The sequence below is a fragment of the Bos taurus genome, chromosome 2 (assembly GCF_002263795.3).
Source record: "Bos taurus isolate L1 Dominette 01449 registration number 42190680 breed Hereford chromosome 2, ARS-UCD2.0, whole genome shotgun sequence".
Classification (NCBI taxonomy): domain Eukaryota; kingdom Metazoa; phylum Chordata; class Mammalia; order Artiodactyla; family Bovidae; genus Bos; species Bos taurus.
In genome coordinates this window covers 99,564,643-99,591,288 of record NC_037329.1, presented here as the reverse complement: position 1 = coordinate 99,591,288, position 26,646 = coordinate 99,564,643, and the positions used below count along the sequence as shown (strand labels likewise).

The 26,646-nt window shown below is 35.6% G+C and overlaps 1 protein-coding gene across 6 annotated transcripts in view; it reads left to right on the top strand.

Annotated features, from left to right (window-relative positions):
• Positions 1–26,646, top strand: part of ERBB4 (erb-b2 receptor tyrosine kinase 4) — a 1,290,018-nt gene that overhangs the window by 916,573 nt on the left and 346,799 nt on the right. The gene's annotated exons all lie outside the window — the stretch shown is intronic.

Genomic DNA, 26,646 nt, shown 5'->3' with positions numbered 1-26,646 from the left:
AGATGTGGTGATATTAACAATGACTTCAGAGTCTGTACATCAGAGGAAGTAGGAAATACAAATGTATACAAAATGATAATTAACTGAATTTCAGGTTAACTGACTATTTCAGTGCTTTTCCCAAATAGTAACCTGACTATCCATTCACTGGATAAAGAAAAAATGAAAAGGATACTGTGTACGTGCTCTGTTCTTGGCACAGAGATAAAAACTGTGTGAATTATAAATATAGATTCACTGTTAAACACAATGTATCTTGCCCTTAGTGTGTATTATTTTTTGTATTAGTTAGTAAGATAAATATGAGGATGATATCTTAAATATTTTAAGATATTTAAAACAAAGTATACTGAACATAAAGACAAATATCTAATGTTTTAACATTCTTAAAGTTGTGATGCTTAAATCAGCACTGAACTTTTGCTAAACTTAAGGACAAATGTTTTCTTTTAAAAGAAAACACAAAATGCTCCATATAAATGGTAAAAAATTATTCTTCCTGCTATAATAACAACAGCTGAAATAATAAATGGAAAAGAGTATGGAGGCTATTTGAAATGTATTTCTTTTTTTAGCATAGAAAACACAGAAAATATTATTTAAAAATTTGAACATACAAATATTAGATATTGTGGAAATTTCTAATACTGTTGGATGAAAGTGTAGACTTAAGTTATTTAAGAAAAGCAATGTTTTATGGCAGCAATGTTTTGGCAAGAATTTTAAGCAGAATTCTAAAGTAATATTAGATTACTGTGTGAAATGCATTCACTGTGATAATGGACAAAATGTTTTAATGGCATCCTAAAAATACAGGAGAGCCTCACTCTACATGTCCCAAGCAAAGAACAATTATTCAGCAGACAATGTTAATAACACCAAAGGTTAAGAAGTCCTATAATAGATAATTAATCCAGGCTGGGCCAATCAGATTCTCTTTCTAGAGAATTTGAACTTGGGATCGACAGGTGCTGGTTACACCATGTCAGAAACTTAAAGAGAGATTAAACTTAGTTGAGATGTCTGTTTTGGAGCCATGTCTATTAATGAGAAGGAGAAATAACCAGTCCTCAGTGACACCTAAAAATAAATCAGCCATGCAGAGGCAAAGGATAATTGGAGAGAGAAAGATTTTGACCATTTTTGCTTCCTTGTTCTCTGGTCTTCCTGATGTCCAAATGTACTTCTTTCTTTGGGGACCTTAATAAATGCAATGTTCTAATACATTTGAACTAGTTTTGTTACTTGCCACCAAGTTGGGGTGGTAGGGAGTCTTTAGTAAGACAGTTATCAAGCCATAGCTCATGTTATCAAATCATTTAATTCACCTAATTTTCCAGTGTGGAAATTAAGCTCACTGTAATAATGTAAAATTGGCTTAATGGTCACTGTGCCTACTCCACAGAGACTATCAAATTTAAATTCAAGAAACATTTACTTATATCTGATACATGCAGACTCAAATTTTAGAATAGTATTCATTTGCATGGATTTTTATAGTTTATAAAATATTTCCATTTTAAAATTTATTTTAATAATATTTCTATTATTTAAAGAAGTCAATTATCATTAACCTCATTCCACAATCGGGGAAATGTAAACAGAGGAAATATTTAAGAGAGTTGATAAATTTACACAGGTAATACTTGAGATTTCAACCTAAATGTCCTGAACCTAAGTATAGCAGTTTAGGGGACAAGGACACTGGATTTATAGTCAGCCAGATAATAAAAATCTCAGTTGTTTCCACTTTCTAGCATGAGAAAGTGATTTAATTTTTCTAAACCTCAGTTACCATATCTATAAAATGGAGATATTAAACTTACCTCAGAGGGTTACTTCTTTGGAATCAAATTCAGTGCAATAATAATGTGATTGATATGTTTAAATATTTTTGCTATATACTAAGGACCTAGTAAATAATAGATAATATTATGATAAACTAAAAGAGATACTGTTAGAAAACTTAATCCAACTTAAATCTGAGTGAATGCATGTCGGAGCAAAACTGCAGACCACTTCCTCCTTGTGAATGATACTGACATAGATGACTGGGGAATAAATAGCAAAAACACTGGAATGAAGAGAAGGCTGCTTGCCCTTATCACTCACTTCTGTTCTCTGTTTCCTCCTTTGAGTCACTTGAAAGATAAATTACATATCCATATTTATAGAGCCCAGCATCCTGAGGCAAAATGTATTTTGGAAGTCAAAGTTGTACTTATTGTAAGACCTGAAGTTTAGAAGTACAATCAGAAATTTTGAGAATAGACCTTATGAGAGATTCTATAGAGATATTAGACATCTGAGAGCTCATGGGTAGTAACATCCATGATGAACTTTTTTTTCCAAAAGAAATGTAAAATTTTCCTAGCTTCCTTTAGATTGCTAATAGCCCCTGTTAGTTAAAATATATTACTTACTCTTACACCTACTTCAGATATATTTATCTCTGAGCCCTGATTAAACTTTTTAAAAATCAGAAAACAGGCTGGGCAAGTTTTTGAAAATATCCTGCTTTTATTGACTGAGCATACAAAAATGAATTTTAGGATCTTTTAGACATCATCTTTATCATTTACAAATGATTTCTCCTTATGACTGAAACAAATTCACTTCAGTGAGGGTTTCTCTGGAGGTATTCAGTTTCATATTTGTTGAATATTTCCTTACTTTTATGAATAATTACTCTTTGAGATTTTGCATATATTAGGGAAGAAAGATAAAATATTTAAAAGCGCCACACCTTAGCCAAGGACACTGACCTCAAGAATCCATATTATTTGCCCCATTATATCAATGCTGACATCTCCCACAGGGTTTCCTCTTAAAATAGCAGATATGCCAGGAATGATCCTCTGTGTCACTAAATGGTAAGAAGTCACAGTAAAGACAAGTAATTCAGGTCCCAAGTAAACAAGTCCATGATAATGAATGACTTGTTAGGATGAAGCAAAGAGTGGTGATCTGAGTGAAAACATCTCTGAACAGAGATATGGAAGAGCAAAAATGGTGATGACATCGATGATAAGTTTGAGGGAAGGTCTGTAGGATTCAGAAGTTTTAAAAAGAAGAAATGAGGAAGAGGTTTGAGGTTTTGTTTTTAATAGATTTTGTGAAGTGGGACGAGAGTGTTAATAAACAGACAGCTTAGTATTGTCGGGAAGCAAAACTTGCCACCCTAAAATGTGTCTCTTTGGTATGAGGATTAATTTAGGCTATTTTTAGGGCTTGGAAACTGTGATCTTTCCCCTAACTTCCTAGAAAAGTGCAGATAAAGAAGCTATCCCATGAAGGGTACTGTGCCCATGGACAACTGTAGCATGAACTAGGTGTGTTTGATGAGGAGGCACTTCGCAGTCTGTTAAAATTCCTCTGAATCCCACTACCTCTGTGTTCCAAACATTTGCTTTTCTATCTCCATCTCAATTGGCTTCATCCCCTTTGAAGTCCCAAATCACTTTTCCCAACATCCTGCTTTGTCTTTAGCTGAAAATTGTTTTTAAAGGGGGAGTTTTGGTCATTTTGACAAGACTCACTTTTATTGGATTTCTCCCATGCATACATATTATTAATCTTTTATTTGACTTTCTCCTGTTAAGCTGCCTCCTGTCAACATAATTTGTAAGCCAGCCAGAAGAATCTAGATGGGTAGAGGAAAATTTTTCTTCCCAGCACTTGGGACAACAGTTCACCATGCATACCTATAAAATTTTTTAATTTTTAGTAAAATTTAGTAACATGTTGCAACTTCTTTTGTATCCTGCTTTGGTTGTTACAGTTAGCTTTGACTGCATATTGAATAATGCAAATGTGCCATTTTCCTGTATGACATTTGATAACCTTTATACTGTAAACTCTGAAGCCAGCAGCTATTTTAAAAATGTTTTTTGCTAAAATATTTTAAAAATTAAAATATTTTCTAATCAAATTCCTTAAAAAATTTAGAAAATCTAAAGAATTTTATAAATATTAAAGCAAATAAATTTTTCTGTAGAATCTAGTCAGGTGTTCCATTCTGTTTTACTCTGGAGTCTGATTTTCTAAAATAGCTTAAATTCATTATTTCAAGATCCTTTTTGATGTTAGAGTATCATGACTAACAGAAGTATTTCTCACATAGTTGTAAAAGGTCAAAATAGAACTTATGAAGGGTACTGTGGGCCTGCATTGTACGTGGGGCTGTGACTCAAAAGTTGAAAGTGCTTTTAAGCTCAGTTAAATCGTGGCCGCATTGCTCCACAGCACAGCTTAAGTAAATTGATTCAGTGGATTAATGTACTCATGTCAGGGGAGACAAACTTATCTGCTGTGTGAAGTCTGAAGCTTATAGTAGTAGTATTTAGTAGGCTTACTGGTAAGAATGACAACTCTCTCTGTTCATAAGAACTGAGTCCTACGGTTTGCGATGGAAGGTTTAGGTGTGAAAGAGACTAAGCTTTAAGTAATAAATAATCATGATTAAAGGAACAAAGTTATCTCTGTCCCTGCAAGATATATGAATCACACTTATCTCATTTAAAATAGATACTGCATGTCTTTTTTTATCTTTAAGCACAGTATCAGGCCAGCTTTCTCCAGCCTTCTATATCAGCCTGGGTGGTTATTTCATTTTATGCATTTCTTTTGTCATCTCAGTTAGGAGCTGTGCTGGGGACGATGAGCCAGGCATGGATCAAAATATTACAGTTTGATTCTCCCAACCTTACACATTTTGCATTAAAGCAGTTATAATTGTCTTTAACTGCAGGTTGTATAAGTCAAATTTTCTAAGCTGATTACCACTCAATATATTCTTCAGTTTCTAGTTGCTTTATAAGGGACACTTCTTGCTTAGAAACTAATTGAAAAATATAAGTGCACTTGACAATATGTTAAAACATTGTTGCCTCTTAAACCAAAATGTCACTCCAAAAAAAAAAAAAAAGAGGAAATGAATGCTTCAACTTGTTCACTAAATTGATTAATGAAAAACATTATTTTAACCAAAGGAAAACTTCTAGGGGAATTCCCCTTTTACTTCTACAGTATTCATCCTAGCTATGCTACGCTAAGTCACTTCAGTTGTGTCCAACTCTGTGCGACCCCATAGACGGCAGCCCACCAGGCTCCCCCATCCCTGGGATTCTCCAGGCAAGAACACTGGAGTGGGTTGCCATTTTCTTCTCCAATGCCTGAAAGTGAAAAGTGAAAGTGAAGTTGCTCAGTCGTGTCCGACTCTTAGCGACCCCATGGACTGCAGCCTAACAGACTCCTCCATCCATGGGATTTTCCACTAGCTAGGTTATCTCAAAATCTTTTTTTTTAATTAAAATAAAATAGCATTGAAATTAATACAAACAGTATCTTTGTTCTAGTGTAGATAATTATGAATGGAGCGTATTATGATATTGGCAAAATAAAAGATTGTGCCAACCAACACTTTATGTTATTTATTGTTTCCATACAAACTTTATAGAACATGCTAGAAAAAATTAGAAATTATTTAGCATTTTTCTCATTATTATACTTGTGCACACAAAATTACTTTCAGTAGTTGCAATATATTAAAACTTTAATAATAGGAAGAAAACCTTGGTCTGGCTTATGGATTCTATTCAGTTCTAGGGTGAAATTTAGAAATAGCTAAATTTACTTTTATTCCTTTTAAAATATATGTGGAACTTCTTTGAAATAAATATTAAAATCTAAGAAAATATTATATATGTTTCTTCCTCAAAATTTAAGCAAGGAAATATAGCAACTCAAAACTAAATTGCATTTTTTTTTCCATGAAATTTCCAATTTTCCTGTGGATAGTAAACCAAAATGGCAAATTATGAAAATAATGTACTAATTATACTCAAATACATGCATACAGTTTGTCTAAAGTATAATTGTATTTACAATCTTTCTGGAACAAACCCTGTTTAAAAAGAAGGTGTAATGCAGTAAATAAATATCCAATTAGAGCAGAGAAAAGCATGTGGGAGCCAATGAAGAGAAAAGAAGCGCTGAGCCAGCAGGCTCAATCAATCAGGATAATAGCGAGCCTTTGTTGAGAGCCAACATCTTTAATTAAAACCCTTGTATTTTACTAATAACTTTGCATGTCCATAACCCTTCCTATTGATTTCAATTATTTCCTAATTTTTGGATTAGTAGTTTCTGGAGATATTGTAAAATTAAGGGAAGCACTACTAATATGCTGTTTATTTTGCTGTACATTGATAATATTAGTTGTAATTGGTTGATCTTTCTCAAAGATTTAAAGAAAATGATGTTCATGTTAGTTATCTGAAATGCTTTTTATAATAAAATTTAAAGTGATTCAGGGAATATCATTTAAAGCCAAGCTAAAGGCTCAAGGGGTACAAAATGTGCCTGTTCTCTGGAAATGCTCTGGGTACAAAACAAAGCCAAGGAGTGTTTGAAAAGATTGAAAAGAACACCGAACTGGGGGCATCAGGAGATGAGAGATTTAGTCCTAGTTCTAAAGTAACTGAGATTCAAGGAATTCAGTTTCCTCAAGTTCCCTTATTGACCAAATAAAAGTTTGAACAAAGATGATTTTTATACATGCTTTTCTGCATAGTTATGATGTTTGCTCTATACAGTCAACAAAGACAAGATTGGGAGAGAGCTGACTGAAGCTCAGATCATGAACTCCTTATTGCCAAAATTGGACTGAAATTGAAGAAAGTAGGGAAAACTACTACACCATTCAGGTATGAACTAAATCAAATCCCTTATGATTATACAGTGGAAGTGACAAATAGATTCAAGGGATTAGGTCTGATAGAATGCCTGAAGAACTAGGGACGGGATTCATGACATTGTATAGGAGGCAGTGATCAAGACCATCTCCAAGAAAAAGAAATGAAAAAATAAAAATGCTTATCTTAGGAGGTCTTACAAATAGCTGAGAAAAGAAGAAAAGCTAAAGGCAAAGGAGAAAAGGAAGGGTATACCCATTTGGATGCAGAGTTATAGAGAATAGCAAGGAGAGATAAGAAAGCCTTCCTCAGTGATCAGTGCAAAGAAATGGAGGAAAACAATAGAATGGGAAAGACTAGAGATCTCTTCAAAAAACTTAGAGATACTAAGGGAACATTTATTGCAAATATGGGCACAATAAAGGACAGAAATGATATGGACCTAACAGGAGCAGAAGATATTAAGAAGAGGTGGCAAGAATACACAGAAGAACTATAGAAAAAAGATCTTCACAACCCAGATAATCATGATGGTGTGATCACTCACCTAGAGCCAGACATCCTAGAATGCGAAGTCAAGTGGGCTTTAGGATGCATCACTACAAAGAATGCTAGAGGAGGTGGTAGAGTTCCAGTTAAGCTATTTCAAATCCTAAAAGATGATCTTATAAAAATGCTGTACTCAATATGCCAGCAACTTTGGAAAACTCATCAGTGGCCACAGGACTGGAAAAGGTCAGTTTTCATTTGAATCCCAAAGAAGCACAAGGCTGAAGAATGTTTAAACTACCACACAATTACACTCATCTCACATGCTAGCAGTGTAATGCTCAATATTCTCCAAGCCAGACTTCAACAGTATGTGAACTGTGAACTTCCACATGTTCAAGCTGGATTTAGAAAAGGCAGAGAAAGCAGAGATCAAATTGCCAACATTTTTTGGATGATCAAAAAAGCAAGAGAGTTCCAGAAAAACATCTACTTCTGCTTTACTGACTATGCCAAAGCCTTTGACTGTGTGGATCACCACAAACTGTGGAAAACTCGGAAAGAGATGGGAATACCAGACCATGTTACCTGCCTCCTGTGAATTCTGTATACAGGTCAAGAAGCAACAGTCAAGGCTGAACATGGAACAACAGACTGGTTCCAAATCGGGAAAGGAGTATGTCAAGGCTGTGTATTGTCATCCTGCTTACTTTACTTACATGCAAAGTATATCATGTGAAATGCTAGGCTGGATGAAGTACAAGCTAGAATCAAGATTGCTGGGAGAAATATCAATAACATCAGATATGCAGATGACACCACCCTTATGACAGAAGGTGAAGAAGAACTAAAGAGCCTCTTGATGAAAGTGAAAGCGGAGTGAAAAAGTTGGCTTAAAATTCAACATGCAGAAAACTAGGATCATGGCATCTGGTCCCATCACTTCATGACAAATAGATGGGGAAACAATGACAGACTTTATTTCTTTGGGTTCCAAAATCACTGCAGATGGTGGCTGAGGCCATGAAATTAAAAGACGCTTGCTCCTTGGAAGAAAAGCTATGACCAACCTAGACACCATATTAAAAAGCAGAGACATTACTTTGCCAACAAAGGTCTATCTAGTTAAAGCTATGGTTTTTCCAGTTGTCATGTGTGGATGTTAGAGTTGGACTATAAAGAAAGCTGAGTGCCGAAGAATTGATGCTTTTGAAATGAAGTGTTGGAGAAAACTCTTTGAGTCTCTTGTACTGCAAGGAGATTCATCCAGTCAATCCTGAATAAGTCAGTCTTGAATATTCATTGGAAGGTCTGATGCTAAAGCTGAAACTCTAATACTTTGGCCACCTGATGTGAAGAACTGACTCATTTGAAAAGACGCTGATGCTCAGAAAGATTGAAGGCAGGAGGAGAAGGGGACCATAGGGGATGAGACAGTTGGATGGCATCACCGACTCAATGGACATGAGTTTGAGTAAGCTCCAGGAACTGGTGATGGACAGGGAAGCCTGGCGTGCTGTAATCCATGGGGTCACAAAGTGTTGAACACAACTTAGTGACTGAACTCAACTGATGATATTTGCATGTGGGCAAAACAGTGATTAGCCATAGATATAGATGATACAGATTTACGCTCAGATATTTTGAGGAAATATTTTATGTTAGTTTTAGCCTATAGACAGTGATTTTGTATACTCAGAATGTTTGAGGCACTCACCTGGGCCACTACTACATGTGATGAGTCCCCACAGGTATTTTCTGGATCTGAGTCAACCTTGTGGTTGGACCAGCCCTTGTGGTTCTTATTATAATTGCAAAACATACCTCGGCAGTAACCATCAAGGAACTTTGAAAAAGCATATTTTATTATTCACAGGTCAAGGAGGTATGGCAGGCTCAATGGCTACATGGTGAGGTCACAGGTAGAGAGAAAGTATAGACCTGTGGCCCTGTCTTTGTTGGAGTTACAGCTGAGTACTTAGGACTTACAAGTTCACTCTTTACTGATCAATTTAAAATATAGCAGTAAGAATTTAGGTATGGAAACAGGAAAGTGAGGTCACTTAAAATCAGGTATCTGGGTTACCTGAAGCATTTTTCCTAAGAGGAGAACTTCATGAGCAGGTGCAGTCTGGCTTCTTATCTAGGTGTTTACTAGCATCTGTGTCATATACCTGGAATATGTTTGTTTGAGATGAATGTCTTTGAAGTTGATGTCTTAGCAATCAAGGGCTTCCTGGTGGCTCAGATGGTAATGAATATGCCTGCAATGCGTGAGACCTGAGGTCAATACATGGGCAGAAAGATCCCCTGGAGAAGGGCATGGTAACCCACTCCATTATTATTGCCTGGAGAATTCCATGGACAGAGGAGCCTGTAGGACTACAGTCCATGGGGTCACAAAGAGTTGGACACAACTGAGCAACTAACAGCAATCAAAAGCTTGTATGCCTGCTAAATTGCTTCAACCGTGTCTGACTCTGACTTCAACCATGTCTGACTCTGCAACCCCATGGACTGTAGCCCACCAGGCACCTCTGTCCATGGGATTCTCCAGGCAATAATACTGGAGTGGGTTGCCATGCCCTTCTACAGGGGATCTTCCCAACTCAGAGACTGAACCCACCTCTCCTCTGTCTCCTGCATTGGCAGGCAGGTTCTTTACCACTAGCACCACCTGAGAACCCACAATCAAAAGTTCAATGTCAGGCATTTACACTACAGGAATGCAAACTGTGGGTTGGGTAGAAGCAGGTAACCTAGCACTGAGATCAGAGAGAGTACTACACATTTGAAGGATTACTGAGAGGGCATTGAGAAGAAAAGTGAGAAATATCTGAAAATGTTACGATTAGAAGCATTTTGTGGATTTACCCTGGCAGTTCAGTGGTTAAGAATCCACCTTGCAATGAAGGGGACATGGAATCAGTCCCTGGTCAGGGAACTAAGATCCCACATGCCATGGAACAACTAAGCCCATGCGCTAATACTAATGAGCCCATTGGCCGCAGCTAGAGAGTCTGTGCACCTCAATGAGAGTTCCCATGTGCCATAGCTAAGACCTGACACGGCCAAAAAAATAAATAAATATAATAATTTTATTATGATAGTAATAACAATTTATTCTGAATGCTTTGTAGCAAGTCTTGACAGTCATTAGAATAACTATCTTTAACTATACAAGAGAAGATTTCAAAATGATCTACATGTGACATGAGAGTGTCCTCTAATTAATAGAACACTCATTATAGTCACTGTTTGCTACTCTCATGATTAGTAAGTTGTGCAAGCCTGAAGAAAAATATCCTCCTTAGAGTTCTGCCTTGCATTAATATGAGATACATCGTCTATTTGTTGATTTAATTGGTTCAGCTGGAGGAAGAATTAAGTAAGTGGCACTGGGATGAGAAAGAAAAGAAGTGGATACTGGATACTTGTCAATTGTGCTTATGTCAAGTAACATTTTTACTTGTTATATTAGAATAAATGTGAATTCTCAAAATATCAGACGTATTCCATTTCTCAAGCCAATAACAATTTTATTGATAATTTGACAATTTATAATAGTATCATGGATACTTCTTGCCATTAACATAGATATTTTCAAGAGAAATAGTAACTATACTAATTTATGGTGAAGTAATAAAAGATAGACCCAAGGTATCATTTCACATATCACTGATGATATTTACTTTGCAGTTGACCAAAGTCTTTTGCCTGTGAATGTTTTTCTTAATGGAGCAGTTACAGCATTATGACTATAAGAATAACTCAGGTTTTGCTCTGTTTTGAATATTTCTTGAACTCAGATAACTGTTACCCCAAAAGATTATTTTTCTTAACAATGAGGATGTTGCATGTATTGAAGATGTATTTAATTTCATTGACTAGGGGAAGGATGAAGATGAGAGACAGACTCTGACACAGGTAATTATGGATAATTTAAAATAAAAATCAAACCACAATATTTTGCCAACAGAAAATATTTTACCAAGTCTACTAACAGAAAATTTAAATAAATGGAGAGTTACCACATTCCAAGATGAGGGGACCCATAAAATGAGGGGACTCATAGGATGAAAAGGTCAGCTCTTCTAAAATTAAGCTTTAATTTTACCTTCGATCAATTCTCAATGTTTTACTTTTAATTGAACAAAAATAGTCTAAAATATTCCTGGAAAATATATTTAATAAATTACCCCACGCTTAAAAGGAAGAGCTATGTAGAAGAACTTTTTCCAAGTATTAAAATGTTATAAAGTAGTAAGTATGAAAACAGTATCGCATTAGTTCAGAATGGAATTAACTCAATGGAATGTAATAGAAAGTCCAGGTGCAATATAAAGTCTATACAGTAATTTGGTTTCTATAAAGTTAGCATTTTAATGGAAAATATAGAGATGATTCAATAAATGGTGTTGGATCAAATGGTTCATTTTATGGGGGAAAAAAATGAATAATAGGGGGTTTCCCCAGTGGCTCAGTGGTAAAGAATCTGTCTGCAATGCCGGAAACCCCAGTTTGAATCCTGTCATGGAAGATCCCCTGGCAACAGGAATGGCTACACACTCCAGGTTTCTGGCCTGTAGAATTCCATGGACTATATAGTCCATTGGGTCGCAAAGAGTCGGACACAACTGAGCAACTTTCACTTTTATGGAAAAAATAAAGTTAGATCTGTACCATAAAACAAAACATGAGATTAATTGTACATTAAAGTTTAAAGGCATCAAATAGACAATAGATTATAGATGGATTATAGACTAAAAGTATCAAAAGCATGAAATAACTCAAAGTACTAGAAAAATATAGGTAAAAGTTATGATGACTAGTTTTTAAACATGACATAAAGTTAGAAATTTTAAAAGAGGAAAGATTATTTTAAATACATTATAGTCTTTTTATTTTTGCATAAATTTTAATTCTCTTAAATTTTATTAAAATATTTTGTTTTGTTTTAACAAAATATTTTAATAAAATTTAAGAGAATTAAAATTAATGCAATAAATTTGTAAAAATGTTTTTCTTAAAACTAAGTATTTTCACAATTAGATTGTCAAAGTTAAAGAGGATGATAATTCCTTTATCATTAAGGATTAAAGATATCAGTAAGAATTAAAAATAGTATATGTAGACAGGCACAATCTCAATTACTGTCTTGAAAACTTTTGGTTGTGTATTTTGTGCTGTCTTAATTGTCCTACTACCATTGAGCTATAAATAGCAGGTTGACCTATAGACACCCCCAAAGTTGACACTGGTTATTGCTACAATAGCAATTGTACAGAGAGCAAATGGCTAACATCCACTGGATCATCGAAAAAGCATGAGAGTTCCGGAAAAACATCTACTTCTGCTTTATTGACTATGCCAAAGCCTTTGACTGTGTGGATCACAATAAACTGTGGAAAACTCGGAAAGAGATGGGAATACCATACTCTCTGACCTGCCTCTTGAGAAATCTGTATGCAGGTCAAGAAGCAACAGTTAGAACTCGTTGGAACAACAGACTGTTTCCAAATCAGGAAAGCAGTACGTCAAGGCCGTATATTGTCACCCTGCTTATTTAACTTATATGCAGAGTGTATCATGTGAAATGCTGGGCTGGAAGAAGCACAAGCTGGAATCAAGATTGCTGGGCAATCACATGTAAAACAGATCGCCAGTCCAGGTTCAATGCATGAGAAAGGGTGCTCAGGGCTGGTGCACTGGGAAGACCCAGAGGGATGGGATGAGGAGGGAGGTCGGAGGGGGGTTCAGGATGGGGAGCATAGGTACACCCATGGCTGATTCATGTCAATGTATGGCAAAACCACTACAATATTATAAACTAATTAGCCTCAAATTAAAATTAAAAAATTAAAATTAAAATACTGTGATTAAAAAAAGACTGCTGGGAGAAATATCAATAACACCAGATATGCAGATAACACCACCTTTATGGCAGAAGGTGAAGAAGAACTAAAGAGCCTCTTGTTGAAAGTGAAAGAGGAGAGTGAAAAAGTTGGCTTAAAATTCAACATGCAGAAAACTAAGATCATGGCATCTGGTCCAATCACTTCATGGCAAATAGAAGGGGAAACAATGGAAACAATTACAGACTTTATTTTGGGGGGCTGCAAAATCACTGCAGATGGTGACTAAGGCCATGGAATTAAAAGACACTCCTTAGAAGAAAAGCTAGGACCAACCTATATAACATATTATAAAGCAGAGACATTATTTTGCCAACAAAGGTCCGTCTAGTCAAAGCTATGGTTTTTCTAGTTGTCATGTGTGGATGTGACAGTAGGACTATAAAGAAAGCTGAGCATTGAAAAACTGATGCTTTTGAACTGTGGTGTTGGAGAAGACTTCTTGAGAGTCCCTTGGACTACAAGGAGATCCAACCAGTCAATCCTAAAGGAAATCAGTCTTTATTATTTATTGGAAGGATTGATACTGTAGTTGAAACTCCAATACTATGGCCACCTGATGTGAAGAACTGACTCATTGGAAAAGACCCTGATCCTGGGAAAGATTGAGGTCAGGAGAATAAGGGGACGACAGAGGATGAGATGGTTGGATGGCATCACCGACTCTATGGACATGGGTTTGAGCACACTTTGGCAGTTGGTGATGGACCGAGAAGCCTGGAGTGCTGTAGTTCATGGGGTCTCAAAGAGTTGGACACAACTGAGCCACTGAACTGAACTGAATTGATTGCTACAATAAGAAAATATTCTTTTTAATTTTGCATATATATAGTGACATATTTCTCAAAAAACATGTATTGCTTATGTAGAATTAAAAAAAAAAAGAGCAACAATAATTATATTCCTTTTATTATGACTTTTTTTGTAATTTTTGAGGATGTCCAAATTTTTTCCACATCATAGAGATGATAATTTTAAAGATATATCAATAATGCCTAACAGCTTTAAATAATATCTATAGATACATTTATTTCTTATAAAATATACATTATTTACATAAAATCTTTGCTTGAAGAGAATCTCACATATTGTTTTATATTGGCCCTCATCTGAAAACACCACCATGCAGGACAAATTCAGACTTAACTACCCTAAATTTTCAGTTATGATGGTGGTAAGTAACACAAACTATCTCTTCTTGGCCTTTTGGTTAGGATCAAGTGAAGTAACATAAACTTCTGGGAATCACCAGTCTCAATTGTGGAGGTAGAGCACTGTGGCAGGCACTGTTGCAGAATGGTTTTCCATAGCCTCTGGGATCATAAAACCTCAGAAGAAGAAAATTTCATCTCCAGTGACTTTACATTCCTGAATTCATTAGAAAGCCAATTTGCTGCACACATATAAAAGGAGCACTAAGATTAGTTTCCTAATTTTCTATTTTGACCTTTGTCTTTACAATTCTATAATGCTCTCTGACAACTGGATGTAACTTGTTCAGTTCAGTCACTCAGTCATGTCCAACTCTTTGTGACCCCATGAAACACAGCACACCAGGCCTCCCTGTCCATCACCAACTCCTGGAGTCCACCCAAACCCATGTCCATTGAGTCGGTGATGCCATCCAACCATATCATCCTCTGTCATCCCCTTCTCCTCCTGCCCTCAATCTTTCCCAGCACCAGGGTCTTTTCAAATAAGTCAGCTCTTCACATCAGATAGCCAAAGTATTGGAGTTGCAGCTTCAAAATCAGTCCTTCCAATGAACACCCAGGACTGATCTCCTTTAAGATGGACTGGTTGGATCTGTTTGCAGTCCAAGGGACTCTCAAGAATCTTCTCCAACACCACATTCAAAAGCATCAATTCTTTGGTGCTCAGCTTTAGAGTGTAAAGTCACTTTCATGTACCCTGACCAATATTAATTTTTTATTGAATTAAAATAGATTAAAAGAAAATAAACCAGATTAGAATACAATAGACAGTACCAAAATGCTTTACCCATAATTAAGGTCAATATAATGCCTTAAAACTTTTCATCATGGATATGTGTACTGAGCCATGATGTAAAATGTTTGTACTGTAAATTGTGATGAAAAAAAAGTTAGAAAAACACTGGAAAGAATATCATTTAACTTTTAAGCAAGCAAGATTATCCTTTAAAAAAGTAATCTCAAACATACATTCTGTGAGAATAAAAGCAATATTTTGAAAACTTTTTTTTTTATATGTTTGAAATGTGTTTCTGGTGTAACTATTTTAGATGGCTTTAAAAATGTATGCTATTACTAAGACATGGACTTGAAGTTGGACGCTATTTGAGATTCAGTTTTCTCCTCTGTAAGATCAGTAGTTAAAAGTCAGTCATATATAAGGGTTCCTAAAATGTTAAATGTAATCTTATTTCTATGGCTTTTGTCATAAGTTTAAACAGTATTTGAATAATATCTGAGTTTTTATTGCTCATCATTGGCAGTCATGTTATGTAAAATGACTCTAGGACAAATTGTTTTTCTAGAGTTAAAGAAGATATGTATACATAATTTTAGTTATTCACATTTTAAGTGCCAGATGTGAAGATAAAAGGTGAAAATAAATTGATTTGTGCCTCCAAAGTTTTGTATTCATAGTATAGATAGTCACAGAAGTATCCAGTTACAACATAATGGGGTTAGGGCTGCAATAGAAATCTGTATGCCATGAAATAAGATCACCAAGAACAAAGTTTGTTGGGGATGCAAAGTAAGGGGTTCTGGATAAAAGAGTCAATGAAAAATTAACAAAAGAGATTTCTATGGACTTGACCCTTGAAAATGTGTAAACATTAGATAGGCAGAAAAGGAGTTTAAAATATAGAAAAAAAGATGAAAAGGAGGCACTTTAATAAATAGATACTTGAGTTCATAATGAGGCCTGGTAACCAGCCAATTTGGCTGTGAGAGAGAGAAGAGAAAAAATTTGAGATTGGATTCCAAGTTAGAGGTTGAATCAGTTAAATCAATGATGGCAGTAGTCACTGAGATCAAGAATATAGGCAGATGTTTGTACTGCAGCTGGATTGAGGATGGAAATAAAAGCTTAGCCATGTCTTTTTTGAGTCATAGAGATTTCTTATTCATCCAAGTAGAAATGCCTAATAAATAATCAGTTACTGATTAGAAACTAAGGTGAGACGTTTAGGGATATTGTGAAAAATGGCTGGAGATAGATATTTGAGGTATATCAGAAAAATGTTTTAATCAACACTTTGATAAATGCTTGGCTCTCTGAGGGTCATGAAGAGCTTGAGGTACAAGGAGGATTATTCTTAAAATTTATTTTAAATATGAGTCTCAAATATTGGACATGAAAAACCGGCCAGTAAAAAATGAAGCTGATTATAGCTGAGAGAATAAAAATAATTTACAATGCAAAACTAAATTGTAAAAGTAAATTACAATGCAAAAGTGGTTCAGATGGTAAAAAAAACAACAAAAAAAAATCTGCCTGAAATGCAGGAGACCTGGGTTAAATTCCTGGATGGGGAAGATTCCCTGGAGAAGGGAATGGCCACCCACTCCAATATTCTTGCCTGGAGAATTCCATGGGTCAGAGGAGCCTGGTGGGCTGCAGTCCAAGAAGTCGCCAAGAGTCGGACATGACTGAGTGACTGACATTCTCACTTTGGGCTTCCCAGGTGGCCCAAAGTGGTAAATAACTTGACTGCCAATGTAGGAGACTGTATGAGACACAGGTTTGATCCTTGGGCAGGAGAGATGCCCTGGAGAAGGGCATGGCAACCCACTCCAGTATTCTTGCCTGGAGATTCCCATGGACAGAGGAGCCCTGTGGGCTACAGTTCACTGGGTCACAAAGAATCAGACATGACTAAAGTGACAGCACAGAACAGCATGATGCAAAAATTTGAGCTTGATCATTAATGTACTGGATAACCTAGGGCTCACGTGTAATCAGCTGCTTCAATTGTGTCCGACTCTTTGTAACCCTATGGACTGTAGCTCTGCAGGCTTCTCTGCCCATGGGATTCTCCAGGCAAGGAGACTGGAGTGGGTTGCTATGCCCTCCTCCAGGGGATATTCCTGAGCCAGGTATCGAACCCATGTCTTGGCAAGTATGTTCTTTACCACTTGTGCCACCTGGGAATCCCAATTAAGAACTGTCTAAAACAGGAAAAGAGCATCTTTTCATATGGGACAGAAACAACATGAATTGATTTGGATTTGAATTAAAAAAAAAAAAACTAACATAAGAAAGGAATGCATTGACTTATCTGAAGATGGCTAATTTCCAGTTTTCTGGTGCTATTAAATGTAGTATTTCACCTTGCATTTGAGCATCATTTGGTATTTTAATTTCCAAATTTAATATTAATAAGTTATTAGATGTGGGCTTTGCTGTGATATTAAGAAACTAGATATTGTCTGAAAAACCCTGATGAGACAGTGATATCTCTTAGAGACATATGGACATATTTTGGACTTGTCCATAAGCAAGTCAATTTATTTGGATTTCAATTTCTTCCTAAAATGAGAATTTTAGACTAATATAATTCATTAATTCAGCAAATATTTATTCATTGCTTTTTTTTTTTTTGCCAATTTTGGAAGGAAACTCATCCAGGTATATACTGGTTGGGAGAGATTATCTTTATTCCTGTCTGTTGATATTTTGGATAAAGAAGTAGGATAAACAAAGAGATTGTGTGTGTGTGTGTGTGTTGTGTGTATGTGTGTGTGTTCATGAAGTCTGGATATAGAGATGTTTGGTCTGCTGTAATTTGAACTGATTTGAAAAAGCTGACTGTCAAGTTTTCCTTTTTTTTTTTAATTTGTAACATGTCTGTAATATGATCACTCCATTTTTTATCACTTTATTTTCACTATGTCATTTAATTGTATATTGTAAGGTGTAGCCATCAATTTTCTTTTTCTTTTCATCTTTTTAATGTTTGTGGTTATAACATCTTTCTTTTTTAAAAAAATAATTTATATTTTTATAAAAATATATATTTTAAATACTATTTATGTTTTTATTATCCTGACTCATGCACTTCACTTGTTATCTTGAAATACATACATTTTATGTGTATTTATAAATATATGTATTTTTTTCCTGGAAATACTATACAAAAACTCATACTCCCTCTCAAGAATACTTTTTATAGTTCATATAATAGGCAATACTGTTTTTCTATGTTTGAATCCTGACTCGTAAACTTTGCTGATGTCAACAGCCTATTAATAAGGGAGAATTTCCCTAGTGGCTGAGAGTGTAGTTTAAAATCAACTCTAAGGTCCCTTAATGAATCACTTAAGCATGTATTTTAAAAATATATTGAATAAAACTTCATTAAATAAATGAATAAAGCAGCTGGTGATGAAGAATGGATTAGACAAGATTCCCTTCCTATTTGACAATATTCCTAACTAACAACATTATCTTGTCATAGCCCATAGGTCACCAGGGATATATTTGGGACAAGGGTCAAATTTGATTAGAAGCTGCCAAATCGAGGCATATTTTGCTAACTGACTCTAAATGTCAGTAATGGGTTGGCAGGTATTGGCACATGAAGTGTAGCAGCTATGGCATATAGAATTAAACTATTACAATACCTGTAGGCATGTATACCTAATGGTATGGTCAGTCAGTTCCTTTGAAGAGGTTAAAATCAGACTGCTGCTGCTGCTAAGTCACTTCAGTCATGTCCCATTCTGTGCAACCCCATAGACGGCAGCCCACTAGGCTCCCCCGTCCCTGGAATTCTCCAGGCAAGAACACTGGAGTGGGTTGCCATTTCCTTCTCCAGTGCATGAAAGTGACAAGTGAAAGTGAAGTCACTCAGTTGTGTCTGACTCTTAGCAACTCCATGGACTGCAGCCTACCAGGCTCCTCCATCCATGGGATTTTCCAGGCAAGAGTACTGGAGTGGGGTGCCATTGCCTTCTAATTAGGAATAAAATATGTTGCATTTTTTTCTGATGTGCAAAATGGATATTATTGTGGCAGTTTAGAAAACCCATATATGTTTTTATAATTCTACTTTGCTAGGTTCAATTATTTTTAAAAATTAGTCACCTTCTCCAAGAGCCTTTTTCAATGAATATAGGCTTAGGCTATTGGTTAAAATAAGTAACAAATTATTAAAATTCAAAATTCCTTCCCTGTTCAGGTTAGGATATAATCTTTATGTGTCCTGAGGCCTGACCCTGTGTGACAGCAATTATTTTCAATTATTCTATGATCTAGTGTGAGATAGGAAGCAGCCGTCCAGTTTAAGACCTGTCTCCATCTCTGCCTTCCCATACAAATAAATACTTTACCCTTCCTGGAAAGTAATAATAATAGTAAGAGGGTATTTTAAGAGTATTTCCAGAAGTTTGGAAATGTTGGTTTATGATAAAGGGAACTGCTGAAAACCTTGGGAATCCCAATTTATGTAAAAAATGAATTTCCTGGCCCCTTTCCTAACCTTATTGAATCAGAAAGTAGAAAGAGGACCAGACATTTTTACTTTAAATGCCTTTATGTGATTATTACAGTCTACCTGGCTTTGGTCACACTGATGTGTCTAATTATTCTCCCATTGGAAAATTAATAGTGGTGTTTAGTTTGGTGTTAGTTTCATTAAACTAGATTTTCTACACATTTCATCATGCTCCAGAAGTAATGTGTATTCTTGGATGGTCTTTGAGCTTTATTTGTTTCATTTAAGGTCTAGTCTGATAATTGAAGCTTTTTACTTTGGCCACCTGATGTAAAGAACTGACTCATTTGAAAAGACCATTATGCTGAGAAAGATTGAAGGCAGGAGGATAAGGGGATGACAGAGGATGAGATGATTGGATGGCATCACGGACTCAAATGACATGAGTTTGACTAAATTCGGAGTTGTTGATGGACAGGGAGGTCTTGCGTGCTGCTGTCATAGGGTCACAACTGAACTGAACTGAGAAGCATGTTACACAACCCACAGTGTTCAGCTTGGTGGCGGGGGCACAATTTCACCATTCATAGGAATAAATATTGAATTCCAATACAATAAATATTGGATTACAATCCAACTAGAAGGTACCTCTAGAGAGCATTTCATCAAGTCTGCTGTCTTTAATTAAGTGGAGGTCTGAAGCATTCAAAAGAGATTTCCCTTAAATACTGACAAAGACTCAGGAAGCCCATTCAGAGTCTCCTTACAGTGTTTTTATCACCCTAATAGTCAATAAATTCTTCTTCACGTTCAACCTAAATCACCTCTGCATTAACCTGAGCATTTTTCTTATTCAAACCTCCAAGTTTGTAACCAAAACCAGCCTAGCACTAAAATTATTCAACATTTATTTAATGGACACAGTGTGTTTCATGGACACAGTTTGTCGAAATTTGATCAATAAACAGAAATAATCTAGGCAGCATAGAGGTGAAGATCATTGAGTGCTAACTGGAATAAAGTGAAATTAAAATAAGCATACTTTAAAATGTGCTTAGCAATGTAATCGGGGGCAGCCCAGGAAACTTGTCATGTAGACAGCTGCTGGTTGGGAGAAAGGAAGAGTTTTCTGTCTCTTATTTATCTGAATACTTTGCCTTCAGAATTAGGCACACAATATTTCTTTTCCCCATTTAGGTCTTTTTCTCCCCAAATCTTCCTACCAGTTTGCACGTCAATTTTGTTTGCTTAATCTCCCAATTAGGGGTAGAGGGCTTAACAACACTGATAGGAGATCAAAGGGAAGGTCAGTGTGATTAAATTTCAGACAAAAAATAATCAGTCAGTCAATCAGTCAAATGGTGGAAGTGACCTGGAGTTGTCCCATTTTCACTGGATAGTATAATGGTTTTCATCTTTAGACTACACATTTGAAATCCCCTGGGAAGCTCATTAAAAGTATCAAATCCTAGAACATAGTGGGTAATGTTGATATAATAGGAATTAAGTGATTCTCAGGCGTTTTTTAAAGTACTCTGTATCCTGCTACTCCAGTGAGGTCTGTGGACTATTAAACTGTGACATAACCTGAGATCTTATTAGAATGGACAGTCTTGGGCCCCACTGATTGTCGACTAGATGAAAATCTTCACTGATGCAAGAATTCCCATATTAAAGCTTGAAAGACCCTTTTCAATTAAAGCCTTCTTCAGAGTCACTTGATAGAGGAAATGAAGGGAAGCAGAAGGCAATCAAGGTGAGACGATGGAGGAGATGATGAAGGAGGAAAGGACAGAGGAGAAGGAGAAAAGGGAAAGGTATAAACACTTGAGATCATTTTACTTTGTTACTGTGACATCAGTGCTCTGATCGCACCACTTACGAATGCTCATTATCCTTTTAGTAACTCATAAGAAGTAAATATTTGATTAATAAATTGCCAAATTTCTTCAAATAAGATTAATTTGTTCTAAGGGAATAACTTTAAGTATGGTTATTATTATATTTAAAGCAGTAATTAAGTCCTCATTTTTATTACTGAAACACTCATGTAATAAAGCTACTTATAAATAGTTTATTTATTTTTTTGAAATGACAGATACTCTCTCAGTAGTGTCCCCTTGCTACTACAAGATGCTTGGCTCTTAAACTTTATCCATTTGATTCTCATGGATATTTTGAATTGATCCCTATTCCCAGTTTCAATTTTACTGACCCTAATAAGCATTTTAATTTCACAGGCTTTATCTTTTATATTAACTAATCACAGATACTGATGTACCACGGAAGAATAAACTAGTTAAAATTCAACCCAAACATTGTAATGCACCCAATGAAGCAGTTTAGAAAAGATACTAAATACAGGGGGAAAAGTCTAATGAAATAATAGTCAAGCTAGGATGGAAATTAATATAACCAAAGCAATTATAAGTTAATGTTACCATGGAGGCTAAGTGAATTATCTCATTGATTTCAGGTTCTGTTTTTTGTTTTGTGTTTCAATCACAATGAAATATGAGTATAGTTTGATGTGTTTAATTCATATTAAGTAATGCTTATTAATCAGCAAGTGCCATTAAATAGATTGTACAAAGGGGAAGTTTTCTTTCTGAAAGCAAAACTCATAACAATGTGAAGAAATGTTTCTTAATAGTGTCTCAGCATTGTTATAGATTAAGCTTATTCCTGTCTTCTTTTGTTTATTATATCTGTCAAGCAAAGCTTTTTAAATACATTTCAGCTTACTGAACTCCAGGCATGTGAAAACTGACAGCAATTAATTCTTTTTTTTGTGTTAAATGCATCTTACCTTTAAAATATCAATTATAGACTGTTTCTAGTCAAACCTCAGAATTAACTTTTAATATTTAAGTCAAATTTTTAAAAAAATAATGACTTAAAAGAATGTTTCTTTGCATGTTCCTGAAATGGAATGGCATCTCTAAGATCAAAATACCCTGAGAAAATATGAGATAGGAGGCCACTCTATGGGAGAAATTGCTATTTTGAAAAATTTAAAGTTGACCATACATATGATTGACTAATTTAAATGCATGTTTTAACAGTTCCACATTATAGTAATTATTACTGAACATAAGGTTGTACAGCAGTGGCCACAGGACTGGAAAAGGTCAGTTTTCATGCAATCCCAAAGAGGGACAATAACAAAGAATGTTCAAAGTACGGTATAATTGCACTCATCTCACCTGCTAGCAAGGTTACACCCAAAATCCTTCAAGCTAGGCTTCAGCAGTATGTGAACTGAGAACTTCTGGATGTGCAAGCTGGGTTTCAAAGAGGTGGAAGAACCAGAGGTCAAATTGACAACATCTAGTGGATCATGTAGAAAGCAAGGTAGGTCCAGAAAAACACTTACTTCTGCTTCATTGACTACACTAAAGCCTTTGACTGTGTGGGTCACAGCAAACTGTGGAAAATTCTTAAAGAGATGGGAATACCAGACCACCTTACCTATTTCCTGAGAAACATGTATGCAGGTCAAGAAACAACAGTTAGAACAGGACGTGGAACAACAGACTGGTTCTAAGTCGGAAAAGAAGTACGTCAAGCCTGTATATTGTCACCCTGCTTATTTAACTTGTATGCAGAATACATCATGAGAAATGCCAGACTGGATGAAGCACAAACTGGTATCGAAATTGCTGGGAGAAATATCAATAACCTCAGACACGCAGATGACACCACCCTCATGGCAGAAAGCAAGAGGAACTAAAGAGCCGTCTTGATGAAAGTGAAAGAGGAAAGTGGAAAAAACTGGCTTGAAACTCAGTGTTAAAAAAACTAAGATCATGGCATCTGTGCCATCACTTCATGGCAAACAGGAGGGGGAAAAAGTAGGAGCAGTGACAGATTTTATTTTCTTGGGCTCCAAAATCACTGCAGATGGTGACGGCAGCCATGAAATTAAAAGACACTTGCTCGCTGGAAGGAAAGTTATGACAAATCTAGCCAGCATATTTAAGAACAGAGACATCACTTTGCTGACAAAGGGCCATACATTCAAAACTGGCTTTTGCAGTAGTTATGTATGGATATGAGAGTTCTACCATAAACAATGCTGAGCACCAAAGAATTGATTCTTTGGAGTTATGGTGCTGGAAAAGACTCTTGAGACTCCTGTGGACTGAAAGGACATCAAATCAGTCCATTCCAAAGGAAATCATCCCTAATGTTCATTTGAAGTACTGATGCTGAAGCTGAAGCTGTAGTACTTTGTTCACCTGATGTGAAGAGCCAACTCATTGGAAAAGACCCCGCTGAAGGGAAAGACTGAAGGCAAAAGAGAAGAGGCTGCAGAGGATGAGATGATTACATAGAGTCACCCACCCACTCTATGAATATGAATTTGAGCAAATTCTGGGAGATAGTGGAGGACAGAAGAGCCTGGCGTGCTGCAATCTATGGGGATCCAAACAGTCAGACATGACTTAGCTACTGAACAACAGCAACAATCAAGGTTGCACTGTGTTCATTCTTTTTCTAATGTATTATTTTTATATTTAAATAGTATAATAATTAGATAAATTATCAACATGAACATTTATTAAATAATGTATTAAAATACAATTATGGTTATTTGTTTAAATGTTATCTACATTAATTCCCTAATTTAGTAGGAAAGACCAAAGTATATAAATGAAGAGAAATGGAAATATTTTGTATAGTTAGCTTAAAGCACCATAGAGTAAAAAATGGAAATTAACACCTAGACATATATGTCTAGTATTAAAATACAGTATGATTTATAGAATATGATTGCTGTTTCATGTCATGTTATTTTCCAGCTAAGCAATGCCTGTCAACCAAAAGCAAATTAGTAGACTGTCCTGTGATAACACTGATTTCATGTCTAGTAATATGATCACTTAGCATGAGTCTGCCATTTCAGTTAGCAACTCTTAATACATTGAAGTACAAGGGATGACTCAGATGGTAAAGAACCCTCCTCCAGTTCAGGAGACCTGGGTCTGATCCCTAGGTTGGGAAGATCCCCTCGAGAAGGGAATGGCAACCCACTCCAGTATTACCTGGAGAATTCCATGGACAGGAGAGCCTGGCAGGCTGCAGTCCATGGGGTCACAAAGAGTTGGACACAACTGAGCAACTAACACAATAATACATTGAAAGAGCCTTGTTGAATCTGAAAGAAAGAAATTATATCTGAATTTGTTCTTTCCAAAAATGTCTATTAAAGTATTTCCTTTATATGATATTAATTACTAATTAGGACATCTAAATAAATGTAACAATTGGTTAAAAATAGGAAGATTAAGCACAATGTATGAATATTAACATTAATGAGTAAGATAAAATTCATTGAATATATTTCACATATATAATGTATATGTAATATGTATGTAAACTCATTGTGTTCTGTTAGTTGCTCAGTTGTGTCTGACTCTTTGTGACCCCAAGGACTGCAGCCCACCAGGCTCCTCTGTCCCCAGAATTCTAAAGGCAGGAATACTGGAGTGGGTTGCCATTCCCTTCTCCAGGCGATCTTCCCAAACTAGGGATTGAACCCAGGTCTCCTGTACTTCAGGCAGATTCTTGACCATCTGAACAAAATCCTGTGGACTGCAAGGAGATTAAACCAGTCAATCCTAAAGGAACCTGATTATTCATTGGAAGGACTGGTGCTAAAACTGAAGCTCCAATACTTTGGCCACCTAATACAAAGAGCCAACTCATTAGTAAAGATCCAGATGCTGGGAAAGATTAAAGGCAGGAAGAAGAGGGGACAATAGAGAATGAGATGATTGAATGGCATCACCAACTCAATGGACATGACTTTGAGCAAACTCCAGGAGATAGTGAAGGACAGGGAAGCCTGGCATGCTGCAGTCTATGGGGTTGCAGAGTCGTACATGACTGAGTGAACAACAACATATGTATGTTGTGTATAATGTGTTTATAAATACAAATAAAATTTACATGGATGCCAGGTACAGTTCTAACACTGGAATATACCATAAAACAAAGAAAGTGTAATAAATGAGTTGTAAAATATATTAGATGGTGATAGATGCTATAACAGATACAAGGGGGAAGAAGGGGAAGGAGGGAAGAGGACAGGAAGAGAGAGAAGGAGGAAAGTCCGTAAGGCATCAGTGGTTTGGAAAGGATTTAAATTATGTATTAACTAAGGATAGACTTCATTGAGAAGGTGAGATTAGAGCAAAGACTTGAAGGTTTAGGGGCAGGTCAAATTGACTTATTTTGTAGTATTTTATACTAGAATATTTACAGAAGAAATTACTTACTTCAAAATAATTACCTAAATTGCAAATATCAAATATGCTCTCATATATGAGATCTGAAATTTTGTTCTATTTCAAAACCTTTAAACTTACATGAAATATCATATGACAATTTTTACAAAATAAAAACAAGAGAGAGGATGAGTTCAAGTACTGTTTTAGTTTAAACTTTATTTGTTATTTGTTGACTACATAGGGAGGAATGTAATAATGTCAAATGGAAAAATATAAAAATTATATAGTTTACAAATATCATCATCATGTTCAATTGAAAAAGACCCAAGTGAATCTATGGAATCATGAAATAATCAATGGTAGAATATAAGGATCTAATAATAGATACAAACAATAATTGTAAGGTATTTTCATTTTGATATACTCTGTTTCTTAGTATTTTAATATTTGTCTGTTTACATTTTTAGTGCCCTACCCATTTAACTGTCAATATATTTCCTTTTCCTCTAATAAGTGCATTATGTACTCAATAAACAGATATTTCTGAGTTGGCATTATATGACATTTGTTACTTGGAGGGAATACTTATTTAGTGTCTATTAACTGCCAAACAATACCAGGGATGTAAACATGAATAAGATGATATACTTCAATAAAATGCTGTATTACTTTACTGGGGGAGCAGACATGGAAAAAATAAATACAATATGTTACAATAAGCACAATAATATTATCTAATGGTTGCTGAGCACTATTAATAGGAGTCATATTAGGCACTATACCTATATCTCTATTTGTGTCTTCAAGTCCATTACATAGGAATTCATACTAATCCCATATTAAAAATGGTGAAGTGAAATACAGAGTGGTTAGATAATGTGTCA